Below are 15,129 nucleotides of genomic sequence, written 5' to 3' on the forward strand. Positions count from 1 at the left end.
ATTTGCAAATGTGCTTAGCAATGGAATGTGTTTTTAAAGGAAAGTCATGTTGCGTCGGCATCACAGCACATGTATCCCAGCATGCTTTAGTTATTTACCATCTGGCATTCCCCTGCCCCTGACATCACCTAGGTGTAACTCTGTAAGGTCCAAGTCCAATTGTAGATTTCATACAATTTATTAGTCTATGCAATTCTTTTTTTTTTTATTCTAAATTTCAAATATAAGAGAAGAGTGTAGTACTTCACATTTTTCAATTTAAAACAAGATTACATCTGGTGCCTCCTGTCAATTGGATGAAAATAGCTTTTTGAATATGTTTTTGTATTACTTGCAGTGAGTATAAGGTTATAAAAGGCTTGAAAAGCAAATGCAACATTTTGAGTGTGATCCGAAAGTGTGTCCCTGTATGAAAGTGCGGCTGCCTTTCGGGACCCTCAGAAATAATCCCATTGAGTTTTTGCTCCAGGTTTTATTCCAGGATGTGTTTCTAACCCACACCATGAGTAAAAGTCGCATCATGCCAATACATTCAATACATAAAAGTCAATTTAAAGCAGACAAAATGTAGGCTCATCTTAATTGTCGATATTCATAATTAGCTGCAAAAGCTCCTCAAAATGCATCTTTATTTCACTAGTCAACCCTTATGTGGTTGTCATAAAGTGATGAATACTGAGTACATGTTAAAGGGCAATTGTCAAACACATATTCATCACCACTGATTACAGATACTGAAGGCCAAAGAAACAATATGCAACAACATATCTGCTAATATGGTAACAGGGGAAATGCTCTATTGAGGTACGACAAGTCAGTCCCACTGTGTGAGCAAATGGAATTTTAGATTGACACATTAGTGCAATGGATACTGTATATGGTGCAAAGAGCCTGTTAAGTAAAGAATCAAAGCTAAACTCATTGTGATTGCCTACTTCATTATTTCACTCTTGATCTTGAATTGTTTTTTCGCTCGCACAACAGAGCAGACCGGACCGCAGCAAGTAAACAACTGCATATCTCACAGCCAGCACTTAGCCTTGTCACTTCGCTAAGGGTGAGAGTGGCACGACATTGAATTAGTTTTATTTCATCCCTAATTGTTTTCTGCCCGAGGATTATTGCAAAGCGATTTGTGCCGAGCGCGGGGAAATCACAGTGGACGCGCGGACGCCACCTTGTTTCATTTGTCAGTTGTGATTTGTTTGCTGTAAATGTAATTGACTTATGTCCCTACAAGGAGGACAAAAGCATGAGACGGGGCTTAATTCCTTTGCCACTGGTGTCTTTGGGGGGTAGGGAATAGCAACGATTAGTGCACTTTATTTTTCATGGAAGAAGCTTGGTCCTTATTTGCTTTGTATTTGGGAATGTACTTTAGCACTTGAGTAAATGTATAACAAACACTGTTATTTTTTTTTGAAGGATTACACTACTGAGATGATTATTCAGGCCTGATGCATGGGCTGCTGAACTCAAAATGTGTGCTGAATATTGAGCGCAGTGGCCAGATTAAAATGCTGCCAATATTACAGCTACAGTAGTCTCTGTATTTCTGTGCCAATGCATTGTTGGCAATGGGGTTTGTTTGAATAAAAGATAAGGAAAATCTAATCTAATCTTTTGTCACATTTTCAGACAGGCCTCTAATTATCCAAATGAGAGTATAGGATTGAATCAGAACCATGAGTAACATTACGGTATTGCCGCTTGTTTATGCTAACTTCATAATGCATCATCTGAAGCATTTGAATGTTGCTACATGTACACAATCTAATCTCTATGTCTGTAAATGATTCATGTACAGACATAGATTTTTTTTCCTGTGCACTGCTACCATAAATATTGCATCTTTACAAGCTGCTTCTCAGATCACTGTTGGTCACCACCACAAAGTTGCATTAAGTTTAATGAATAATGAAAAATGTATTCCACTTGATTATTGTCTGACTTTGCTTATAGTAAAATACAAAACTAATGCTATTTCTTAATAATCGTCCATCCTGGATTGTAATGCCCCTGTCTCACTTTTAAACTGTGGTATAAAAAAATTATAGTAATAAGAAGAAAATAAATACATTTCTGACATTGAATTTGATGCATTTTTGATTGAAAACTAAATGTAAGCCACATATCAAAATACAGTATCCAAATCAACATCTTAACTTCATTAGAACTTGACTTTAAATGTTTTGCACCTAAAATTATCATAAGTGCTAATTACATTTTACAATAGGGAATCCCGAGTTGTTGGTTGAGTGATTTTGGGGGTCGCAGCCTGAAAAGTGTGCTTTAAGTAATGGTATCACAAAGTAGGAATGCACCGATATGGGTTTTTCTAAGGTCGATGCCGATATTTTGGGATGTTAATTAGGTGATGCTGATATGCTCGGCCGATATTTTTGACCAGTATTTTTGGCTGATTTTTCCAAATGTCTGGTCTATAATCCTGTAAAAACAAATACTTGGCTGCTCCGGCACTGACTGCTTTTATTTTATTACTTTAGGTGATTCAATCATGGTTTCGGTCCCAGCTTTGATTAGTTGTCGTTAGCATTAGCATATTGTTACTAGCTACGGCATTTTGCGCGGCGATCAACAATACAATGGTGGATGTTAAAACTAACTCAGCGGTTGAATTCTCCAGATTCTGCACTTCAAAATGACATGCAGTATGTCCATATTGACAGAGGTTTAGTGAAACTTGTGTTAAACAAACTTGAAGCTAACCAATTTTCATTGCGATGTTTCTCACCTCCCCTGATGCCTAGGGAGTTGTGGGAGGACTTGTTTTAAAGCCCTGACTTTGCTCTTTCCAATGCCATTTCGGTCCCAGAAATTTTCGGCCGATCCTCAAATATATTGGCCGGCCGATATATCGCACACACAAACAAAATTAAAAAACAGTACACCGTCTATAGGGCTTGTCAGTGCTGGGATGTGCAATGGTTGTTTATCTATGCCATTTCACCTGAAAACACTTGACTGGTGAACTGATTAAAATGTCTAATGCTCCATCAGGATAGTTTGACATTATAGGAACTTTTACCCCTTAGGTTCAACATGACTCAATCATTTTACAATATAAGGCCAACATTTGACTTGGATTCTTATCGCTACGTACTGTATATCCAGGGGTGCATTTTTCCATCATCCACAATGCCCCGGGTATCCATGGTGTTGCTAATGCTGATAGCATCAGCACAAAGTAACACACTTGTAATAGAGTGCAGATAAAGCTGTCAGTCCTTTCTCTTGCTGGCCGGCAGACAGTGAACACCGGCCACACATGTTCAGCCTGTAACACTATACTTCCTGCAGGGCCATGGTACGAAAAGGCTTAAGAACTGCACTTATGTGAGATAAGACTGTTATCTGACCTACTTTCATTCATTTAGACTGTAATGACTTTGGCTGCTCTGCACAGCCAATGACATCTAATCACTCCTGTGTTGCCAGGCGTGTCATTTTATGGCCCGAGTGAGTCCCGATGATGAGTGGGACATTCTATCGCTGTTTATTTATGCAGATGGTTTTCACATGACACGTTTCTGCAACAGACTTTATTGACTCCAAGCTCAGTTACAACAGGGAATGTAAACTTCTCTGTGGTCGAATCATCTAAAGTTCATGATGTAATAGTGACCTTGACACAGCTACAATTTTATGGACAGACTGCTTTCTGTAAACGTTTCTAATCCATGAAAGTATTTCCAATGGAACATTAATACCAGCTTAAAGTTTAGTCAGCTAACCTTTATTGTCAATTCTATACCACATTTGCCAAGGAGTTGCCACTTTCTCACCTTCCTTAAATATTACTTATTTCCCTTTTTTTTTTTCTTATATTACTTCACCTTTTATATTCCAACCATTCCTTGCAGCTTCCGTCTTTCCTGTTGTTCTCTGGAGGCCTCGGTTTGTTAATGACTTCTCTGTGGTCTGTCTCTCGCTTGCTGCTAACTGGTTGGTTATCCCTGCATCAGTATTCACGGCAGACATCTGAGCTACAGCGCACAAGTATACCATGTGAGACGAGCTGTGGAGCGGTGCGCCATGTTTTTCCTGGGCAAAACATTACCAAGATGCTGCCCGTCCTTTCCCCAAAACTCACATGTTAATTATTGATGGCTTGTGCTGTGGGATATTTTGAAATAGCAGAGATTAAGTTGTGCAAGATGCTACAATAACCTTTGTAAAGATATGAAGAGAAAATACGAAGAAAGAAAAAAAAGAAAAATGCTGAGAGGTTTAAATATTACATGTATAACAAGAGCTGAGACAAACTTGATAAAAGTATTACATTTAATACATTTTCTAAAATACTAGTAGATGAAGGAACTGTTTCTCAAGCAAAGTATAATTTGTTTGGTGGCTTGTGGCCTGTGAAAAATATAACTTATCATTTACTGCATCGGCACAGTTGCCTCACAACAAGAAGGTCACAGGTTTCTGGGTTCAGTGGTTGAGTTTATCAACCACTGAGTTTATCAATCACCATCTATGTCCAGACACGTAGATGCTGGGGAATGTTCCCCACCATCTACGTGTCTGGGTGGGTACTCTTGGTGCACTCCAGGTTCCCATTTCACTCTGAAATATGCATAATAAATCAAAACCTCCAGATCTAGAAGGGTTCCTAGGCTGCGCTGCAGCTGCTGACATGACAACCCAGCGAAACTGAAGGATGTTTCAACCTTTGACCACAGATTCAGTGGTTTTACCAACTGGGAAAAAGTATTCTGTGATGGTTGGAGGGACCGCTGGCGCAGAGTGGCAGCCACACTCCAGCCAGCCTACCAGCCAGCGCGAGTATGGAGTATCAATAGATAATGTAAATGTGTCCAATTGTATTAGTATTATTACAATACTAAGAGTAGACTACTAGTTGCAGTTGCTACAGGATGTGCAAGTTCCTACAGTAGTTGCTTGTCACCCAAATGAATAGTGTGATTTAAAGGGGTGTTTGATTTTTATACTAATGTAATTTACTGTAAAAATGTACTTCGGTACTTCTTATTTCTTTCACAAATGCAATTCATCGTTTTACAATTGGACTGTTTCTTCATTTTGCAGACTGGTAACACATTGGCTCATGGAATGATTTTTTATTAGAAATAAATACATTGAAGGTTCCAGGGGCAATATGTTTAATCCTATACAAGGACTAGATCATTCAAGCAGGCGTGACATTGTTACATTATGGCTCAACCAATCCACATTCAGAATGGTGGCTGTTAGGAATACAGTGCAATTACTAGGGAACGGTCTTCCCATTAGATCGAGCACATTATGTTGGATGGGAATTTGGTTCCATTTTAAACACCACTGGCTATCTACCTTCTCCTTTCACCGATGAGTCATCCACAGACGCAGGCATTGTGCTGCTGCCTGGATCAAGAGCATTTGGGTTGGCCTAATAATAGCAGTCCATTGTCCTAACGGTTGAGCAGCATTTCACAGTTGCAGTGTATAGAGGAGAATGTGTGCCATGTATTGTTACGAAACATTATTTTCAGGCAATGAGGTGTGATCGTGTTTACACTTCACAAGATAATTGAGTTGGGTACTGTTTTTAGCAGAGATGTAATGAGAAAGATTATAAAGACAGTTGGTAATCTTACACATCGCACACCTTATATTTTAGCATTGTCTTTTTCTTGTAAATGTGTCTTCCTCTAAAATGTTTCAGCTCCAAGTTATGTAGTATATACCCACTCGTATACTCAACTATTTCTCCATTCATTTGGAGAGCCACTAATGAAATTTGAGACCACAAAAAAACTATTGGTGACACATTTCTCATTGGATTGTGTGTTTGGCCTGAATATAATTTCCCAATAAATTCTGTAACTTACAATACCGTCTACTCTGCTTCAGAGCTTGGCAGCAAATGTGTTGTCTATTGGGATTTTTCATTTTTACTCGATCTCTGGAAATGGTGTATTACTATCAGGAAAAATAACGTTGAAGTAGATGGCTTTAAAATGAATGGATCTTTCTAGAAAATTGTTACTGCTGTGGAGACTGAATAGAGCACTGCTTTGGCCTTGATCACTGATGAGTTAAATGTACACACTCTTTTACTGAGGCAGCCCATAAAGCTCGCACATGCACTATCTCCTCTCCCCTGCTTCTCCTTACCACCCATCATTTATTGGCTAATGTCTACCTCCACTCCAGCCATCAAAATCTTGCTGTAGTAACTATTTTTCCTGTTTCACTCCTTTCCTCCTTCCTTTTAGGGGAGAAAATCAGCCACATCAGCAGTATGTGTACCTTCCGTCTTCTGAGCACGCACTGAATAAGATTAAAAGACGAATGGCCTGATTTAGTCTGTGTCTGTGTATTCACATGGCCATACAGCCTCGTGAATACTCGATCCTGTCAGATCTAGGAAGCAAAGCAGAGTCGGGCCTCCTGGATTGGAGACTGTGAGGGAATACCAGGTAGCCCGTGTAAGTGATGTGTGAGTGGTTGGCGAAGATGTGTTCAGCTGTGCTTCTGTCAGTGTATCCCAAGGGCAACTGGGGGATATAGCTTTCCACAACCGAGTAAGGAATATACGGCATGGAGGGGGAAAACTGTGTGCAGTGCTTTTAGTTCCTTGTGTCATGCGAAAAGTGCTATACAAATAAGATTTGCCTCCCTTCCCTTTACAGCTGTGTAAACATGAATACATTTGGAGGGGGATCACAAAGTGGCAGGGGATCTTATGACTTTAGTGTGGTCGGTGTGAAGAATGAAGCCCTGAATATGAAGAAAAAAAGCTGCAAGTTAAGCTTAAAATAGGTGCGGTCCAATCTCATAAAGGGACTATACGCAGTTTAAAAATGTTAACATTATGTATTTTCCTCCCCCTACATGTTCCAACAATGTCCTAAGGTGTAGAATGAGCTCAGACCTATTCACCACAACTGCCGCTAATATCCTGCACTGTCACTCAAAAAGTTGTTACTTCGGGTCCGAATTGCCGTCATGCACGAGCTTAATATAGGTGCAGTTAAACGTGTGACCTGAGGTGGCAGTAGTGAGAATAAAATGGCCAACTTGCATCTCGCCCCTTTAACTTTCCAACACACTCCTATTATTCCATTCCCAGCTTTTAAAGAGCCTTATCGTTTTTTGTTTTTGTGCTATTTCGGGTTTACAATTGACCGCATAACACTACAAGAGGGCAAAATTAATTTCATATGAGAGTAAAAATGGGTGCTGCATCTTTAACCTCTTAAGTATCAGCCTTCATTGAGCACATTTTCTCCAGTTTGGCTTTTCGTGTTGTCACCACGTTTTTGTCAAATAAAAAAATAAAATAAAATAGCCGTTTCTGGCATTTCCGACTCTATTTTGACGCTTTTTTCAAGTAGCTTTTGGATTTGGGTAAAGCCAAACTGGAGAAAATGTGCTCTGATCAGGTGGGGGTTAAGAGGTTAAAGATGCTTACTTAAATAGATATTTGCTTTATAAGGTAAGCAGACTGCTCACAAACATCAGCATCAAAATGCACAGAAGTAAAGGAGATAATTTTAAAGCACTAGACATTATACTGTTAGCAATTAGTTGTTAAACGCTCAAAACACTTTGTCATTCACAACGAATGACCCTACATTTTGAATATGATGTATTACTGCCTGGCTCTGCAGATGCCTTGGTGTCCCTCCCGTGGGTACTGCTGGGATAATTGGAAGCAGAGGCTCTTCATTGAGATGATGCTGAGGCCAGTCAGGTGGAAACCCTCTTAATAGACTTCTGCTCCTGTCGTGTGCACTCAACAGCCCTTATGCAAACACGCTATATACTTTTCCCTGCACTTTGTTGCACTCTCCTTCTTCAAATCTCCATTGGTCGGCAAAGTTTCAGAGTCAGACAGTGTTGCTGCTGCTGCTATATAACTTTTGTTTTTGGTGATGTAACATGCGCATTGTGTTGTAAAGGCAGGTTGACTTGATGACGGGCTGGTTTGAAGTGCAGGGTTTGGTTCCAGCCAAAGAGAATCTAAGATCTGAAAGCCTGTGTGGTGCTTTCTTGGTGATGACTTTGCAGGGGAGATAAAAAGGTAAAAGGGTAAGGACGCACACTGTTTTAAAGAGAGCTTAAAAACAAGAGTGTGCTAAGGACTTTCAAAGATTAAGTTATAATTGAATTAATTATATTATTCACATATTTAAATTCTGTATACGATACAACTAATATTTCAGGGAGACGACATGTAATAACAGCAGTATTATATGAACGAGAGGTAAAGACACGGATATAAAGCAATTGGCACTAAGCTAAAGTAGACTCAAACAGAAATGATGATGCTGGATTAAGTTGTTACTCCTTGGTTGCATTTTATACTATACACTGATCATTTCTTACAGTATATAGCTACTACCTATGCCCAGGTGTGTCTCCTGTCTTTGTCATTTATCCATCAATTTGCCGGTCACTCCCGACACCTGTGCTATAAATCCTTTCTTTTGTTCAAATCATATCTTGCATCTTTCACCTTGATAACATCGAATCCCCTTGTTGGCTCCCTGCACAATGCTCCCCACACACTTTAGATTGCTACAACCCTGAATATCACATTGGGTTGCAATATTTAATCTCCTTTCTCATACCAATCCATATTGTGTGTTGAATAATTTCTCACAACTAATACAAGGATTCAGTGACATACTGTCTCTCATACTAAGGGATTAGTGAAGCATGAATCCCTCAAATGCACACAAACCATTACATCTTTATTATGTTTTATTTTCTTGTTGGCGCTCGTCTGTTGCAAAGGGGCTACTTTCAACTCAAATTTTGGTCTGTGAAACATGTGTCCCACCATTTTGGAGACATCCTACTGTAACAGTTGGACAGTGAGCAATAGAATCAATCACACATTGTAAAAAACAACCGAAAACACCACGGAAAACCTTAAAAAGCCGCTCAATTCCACTGGCAACCCTGGCCGAAGATAAGATTGCAGTCTAACTTTTAACCATCTTTACTTTACTCTGTAATGGGAAAAACATGACCAAAATGCACCGATTTTTTTTTTTTCACCCATCGAAAACCTTACAAAGCCACTCGATTCCACGAGATTGCCGTTGACCCGGCAACCCTGGCCGAAGATAAGATTGCAGTCTGAATTTGATCCATCTTTACTTTTCTTTTTCATGTGGGTTGAACGCTAGATAAAGCCAAGAAAGAAATGACAATACCCATCTAAACACCCATCCATCCACCCACCTGATGGAGAGTATAGAGCAGGTCCAGTGTGCCGCAACCAGGACAAAAAACGCACTGTTCTTCTTGAGTCCAAGTTTCGACTATCGTTTGGATTCCCTTCTCCAGCACCATGGAATAGACCTTACCGGGAGGGGCTGAGGAGTGTGATCCCCTGTAGTTGGAACCCCCACTTCTTAAACAGGGACCACCAACCAGGTCTGCTAATCCAGAGGAACTGTCCCCAACCGGCATGCGATGTTGCAGAGCCATATCAGCCAGACATTACTACAACATCCAGAGACTTAAGGTGCTCAGGGCGGATCTCATCCACCCCCGGAGCGAGGTCAACAGCTCCCCACCCGCACTGTAGACAGTGTTGGTGAAGCACTGCCTCCCACTCCTGAGGCGTCGGATGGTTTGCCAGAATTTCTTCGAGGCTGACTGATCTAGTCCTCCTCCGTGGCCTCTCTGAACTCCTCCCAGACCCGAGTTTTTGCCTCTGCGACCTGTCAGTTGACAGCTCTGAACCTCTCCTCACCCGAGTGTTCGAGCCACGCGGCCGGAGGTCAGATGACACAAAGTCGATCATTGACCTCTGGGCCTAGGGTTTCCTGATGCCCTTATGGACGCCCTTGTGCTCGAACATGGTGTTTGTTATGGACAAACTTTAACTAGCACTGAAGTCCAGTAACAAAGCACTATTCGGGTTCAAACAGGGGAGGCTGTTTTAAAGTCAATAGTGCACATTTTGAACATGCCAATGAACATGAACTGAGATATGATTTGGTAAACTAACACAAATCACATTTCAGAACCTGTTTGTAGAAGACTAAGCTATGGGTTAGGACATGATAGGACCCCAAGGAGACAAAGGATAATGCATTGCCAAAATAATTGACATCCTTGAGATTTATGTTGATTGCAACCATTAAAGTTTATTTGAGATGTCCAACTTATAAGGCAGGGTTTATTGTACTCCAATAACATGAAAAAATACAGATATTATGTTGCCTTAAGGATTAAAATGTAGATCTAACTGCTCCCTGTCTCGGTGCAAAGATAAAAGAAAGATTGTGGAATACGTACCCATTACACAATCTGTGAAGGAGATGTATAAATTCCAGTGCCGTTTGGGAAGTGGGGTTTCCATAACGAATTAGATAAGGGACTATGAGGATATGGTGTATGTCTTTTATTGCTATCTGTAAGTCTTACATAAAGGCAGAGACAAACCTGTGTGTGAGCGTGCCATGCACCTCTATTAGTGTGAGCTTGACAAATGATATATCTGTTCAATAACCACACACTGCTTATAGAACAGGCTCATTTCTTAAAGCCACACCATTAGTATACATTGTTTAGTATTTATTAATTGCAGTGGTGTTTATTTGTCACACTTTAAGGATAGCTTTAAGGATAGTCAGTGCCCCTGCAATATATTAGGTCCCTGTTAAAATTACTTGGCAGCGCTCGACTCAGCTAAAAGTGTTAAATGGCATGGGAGAGACATTCCGCACTACACAAAGGCACCACTCAAGTTTAATCTGCTAAAAATGACGGGTCAGTTATACCAGAGCCTGCTTTGTTAAGTTTTTACTTAACTGTCTATATTTATTGGGAATTGCCTAATTTATTGGGAATAGCGGTTGACAAAAATGGTTTTGGATAGGACATTCTAAGAGACTTTTCCAAAGGGCGTTGCCCTCTAATTAAAATAACTATACAGAGAAGGTAGGTTAAACAGCAGGTAAACAATAGGTGCAATAGCTGTTTTACTTCTATTTTTAATGTGATGTTTTGATGACAGATGGGGTGTGTAACGTTGTTGTTTTGACAATCATGGAACTATTGTTATTTAATACATGTTACCAAAGCCTGTGACGATCTGACGACATTGCAATCGCTCGTGTTGAGAGGATGATTAGGCATGGTATTTCAACATGTGGGTTTTTAGTTCCTTCTTGAAGGTGGGGAGTTCAGAGCAGGCTCTGAGTGGTTGGGGCAGTGAGGTCCTGAGGGCAGATTATTTGTTTGACATGGGGTTTGAATGAATGAGGGTAGGGTGATGGAGAATAGGATGCGTATGAGTGTGGATGGAGTGAAGGTAGTGCTGTCAAAAATGAGTACGGGTAGTAGTTTAATCTCTTCTCCTGTGTTTTGATGTCAGTTAGGCATTGAATGAGCGTGGAGTGGATATTGGACTTTATGGATGTGGTGTAGATGTAAAGCTATAGGCTTATGTCATCAGCGTAGCAGTTAAAACAGAGGCCGTGCCAAGAGTGGAAGGATGTACATGATGAAGAGGAGAGGACCATGCACCGAACCTTGGGGAACGCCTTGAGATACAGGTGAAACTCGGAGAATTAGAATATCGTTAAAAAGTGCATTCATTTCTGTAATTCAACCTAAACTGTGAAACTAATATATGCAAAGTGAGATATGTATAGCCTTTATTTGTTATAATTTTGATAATCATGGTTTTGCTTGTACAAACCCCAAAATTAAAAATCTCATACAATTAGAATATTTTAAAAATGGACTGTAAGCCATAATCATCAAAATTATAACAAATAAATTATTGCCATATGTCTTTTTGCATGTAATGAGTCTATATCATAATTTGACATTTGAAGTTGAATTACAGAAATAAATGAACTTTTGAACAATTCTTTTTTTCCGATTTTCATCAGGTGGGCTATGGAGGAGGAGAAACAGTTGATGTGGATAACATGTTGCCAGTTTGTGAGGGTAGCCTGAAGCCAGGATGACATAGCAAAGCAGGAGATATTGAGGTTGCTACGGTGAGGTCCAAAAGGGTGAGGATACTGAGATGGCTGGAGTTGGAGGAGAGAAGGAGATTGTTTATTACTTTCAGTAGAGCTGTTTCAGTGCTGAGGTTTGAACAGAAGCTGGACATGAGGTGCACATGTATTTCAAGCCCAATTATGGTGTTTTGTCATGCAAATGTTATCAGAGACAACTGCTAAAAAGCCATTATGCTTTTTTTGTGGGAGCTTTTGGCAAATAATATTTTGACATCCAAAAGCCTATTTCTTTTATGATAGTCAATGTTAAAAGGATGTCTTCACAGTCTGATTCGCAGTGTGCTGAAGAGTTTTTCAAGGATGCAGAAAAAAATGAGATTTTGTGACTAAAGGCCCTGCAAATTCATTCAGAGTGAAAATCTCTAAATGTCGACGCGTCTGATACTTTCTCCCTTGAGGAAAAGTGCTGAATAAAATGCGATGTTAGAATCATGTTTAAACGACCCAATGACAGGGCTAAACTTTTTAAGATTTGGTAAATTTCAATTTCAAAACTGTTTCAGTGTTTTGCTAAATTTCTCCTGCGTGTATTAGCTGGGCTAGCTGAACGTATTCATTGAGCTTGCTTGCGAATGCGTTTTTCCAAGGGCTATTTATTTGTGGATGCCATATAAAGCCAAATAAAATACTAGCACTGTTAGGATAGGGCAGTATGGCCTAAGGTTTATAGAAGAGAAATATCGCATTAACAATATGGTGTTATTGACGCCAGACAAAATACTTCAATTCAATAAAGGCAATTAAATCATTTCTGAATTAGCTTGTGTATCATATACTTGAAATATATTAAGATAAAAATATAAGATGAAAAATATGGCAGCTGCTTACTTCTACTGCCAAAACGGAGCAGGATAGTAATAATGCCCTCTTTAAGATCACCTGACCCTTTTTATAGCAGTTTGGAAATCTCCTACCTCTTGCGTATCTGAGCCAATGCACAGATGCACAAAACAGCGCTCACAGTGCATAGACACCCTTACACACTCACTCATGCAGAGACTTGGCCATATGAAAGGGATATTATTAGTGTACCGCAACCTAAAACCTTTTTTAAGGAGGCTGACCACTCTACAAAGATTTGGTGTATTACCAAAGTTTTGATAGAAGATAAAACCAGAAAAAGACAACACCCCATTATATTTCCATCCCACCCAAAACAATGTTTTTTTTAAATCTCTTTCAACACCCATCCTGCCAGTTGTTTTGTTACCTTTTGTGATCTTTTAAGTAATTAAGGTAGTTAGGTTAATCACTGATGAGGCACTGTCTTGAGCCTCCTTTGACTCTGGGCGTGTCTCTGTCATCTTATCATGTGTGAGATGGAAGTGTATGTGTGTCAGTGCACCTGGTCCTCTTGGCCTCAACTTCAAAGACTCCATGCATAATCAGCATGTGGTTTGGATAATTCATCTTCTTTAGTCAGCTTCAGGTGGAATAGCAATGTAATATCGACTGTTGATGACAAAGGCCATTGTTTTTGATTTAGTTGGAAAAGCCAGTATATTTTCAAAGATTTGTAGTTATGTTGTAGTTATTGTAATTTCTCTACTTCATTTACTTTTTGATTATCAACAGGAGAACAGAAATGGATAAAATATAAAAATTCATATAAGGGATTTTTACATGAATTTAATATTGAACTTCAACATATTGACATCAAACTGTTTTGGTGTGCCATTGCGCTTGTGTGACTCTGTAGCTGCTCCTGTCACTGCAGTGGCAACAGAACAATGGGCTCAAAGCCAGACTGAACTGTTCTACTTTAAACTAAGGAGACCCTCATCAGCGATCCACAGGTCAATCAATTATATTTGTAAAACACGGAGAAAGGAAGTTTCCCCTCACCTTATATAGTGCTTTTCTACCTTCATTAGGTCCAATCCAATCAGAGGCAAGCTAACGCGTAAAGAACATGTTTTGCTCCTAGTCATAGAGGCTTCTTCTAGGCTCTTTTTGTTAGAAAAATACACTTTTATCCAAACTGGAACGGACCATATAAGACTATGTAAGAATGGAGTGGACTATATAAGACTATTTAAGAATGGAGTGGACTATATAAGACTATGTAAGCCTGGAATGGATTATATAAGACTCAGTTTTGGGAGGAGCCATGAGCCTTAAAGGAATATGCCACTGTTTTTGCATACCTGCGTACCTGTCTGGTCTTTACACATGCGCTCAGTCACGCAAAAACACCATGGACCCAAACGGGGGTGAAGGTAGAAGCTACCAATACAGTTACATGAGTAGTTACACGATCCAAGTCTTGTTACACAAAATTAAACATGTTGATTTTCTAATTGGATAAAAAGAGGAACTATATTGTAAGACATAAACAAAGAATATCTGTCTATATCAGACTATCTGTCTTTGAAATATCTATGAAAAAGCATGTAGTTTGGCAGGCCAGGCAAATAATACCTTAGGAGAACTTCAACTTTACTGTGCGGACGTCGTAGCACTCCTAAGATGTTATTACGCAAAAACGGTGGCCTATTCCTTTAACAAAAGAGGGTCGCTCACCTGATCTCAATAGGCTGTCCAGTCGATGAGTTAGCCTCTCTATGATGGATACCCCCTGGACGAATGAGAGCCTTCACAAACTAAAGGCTGTAATAAAAAAGATTAGTGAAACCATTATCAAGAGTATTTTTTGACTAGTTGAGAACCACAGTACTGAATGTCTTAAAAACACAACCACATAAACAGACGGGTGAGATCAGAACATGGAATGAAATCAATGTGAGAGAAGAAATAAATAAAGATGTATGTAAGGTGTAATTGTTGTGGTTGGAGCTTGACAGCTTTATCCTCACAGTGATGTACTGGCCAGAGTGTTTTAATTGTCTGCAAATGCACATTTGGATGCACTCTTCTTCGATAATGGAGAGGAATGTGTTGAGTGTTTTGTATCCTGTTGAGGCCCTGGCATGTTGATGATTTCAGATTGACTCAAAGGCTCGTTAGACCCATAGTTATGCCGGGACAGCTGGCTTGATGGAAGCAGGTTTCATCTCTGACCTTGTGACCCGCCCGAGCAGTTTATTGGATCTGTTTTGAGTGTGTGTGACTGACCGATATTGTCCTTCTGCCCATTTGT

General features: G+C 39.7%; 1 protein-coding gene across 1 annotated transcript in view; it reads left to right on the forward strand.

The window, feature by feature from the left end:
• csmd2 (CUB and Sushi multiple domains 2) overlaps positions 1-15,129 on the forward strand; it is a 212,126-nt gene that overhangs the window by 31,528 nt on the left and 165,469 nt on the right. The window lies entirely within an intron of this gene.

Source organism: Gobius niger, assembly GCF_951799975.1.
Source record: "Gobius niger genome assembly, chromosome: 14".
Taxonomy (NCBI): domain Eukaryota; kingdom Metazoa; phylum Chordata; class Actinopteri; order Gobiiformes; family Gobiidae; genus Gobius; species Gobius niger.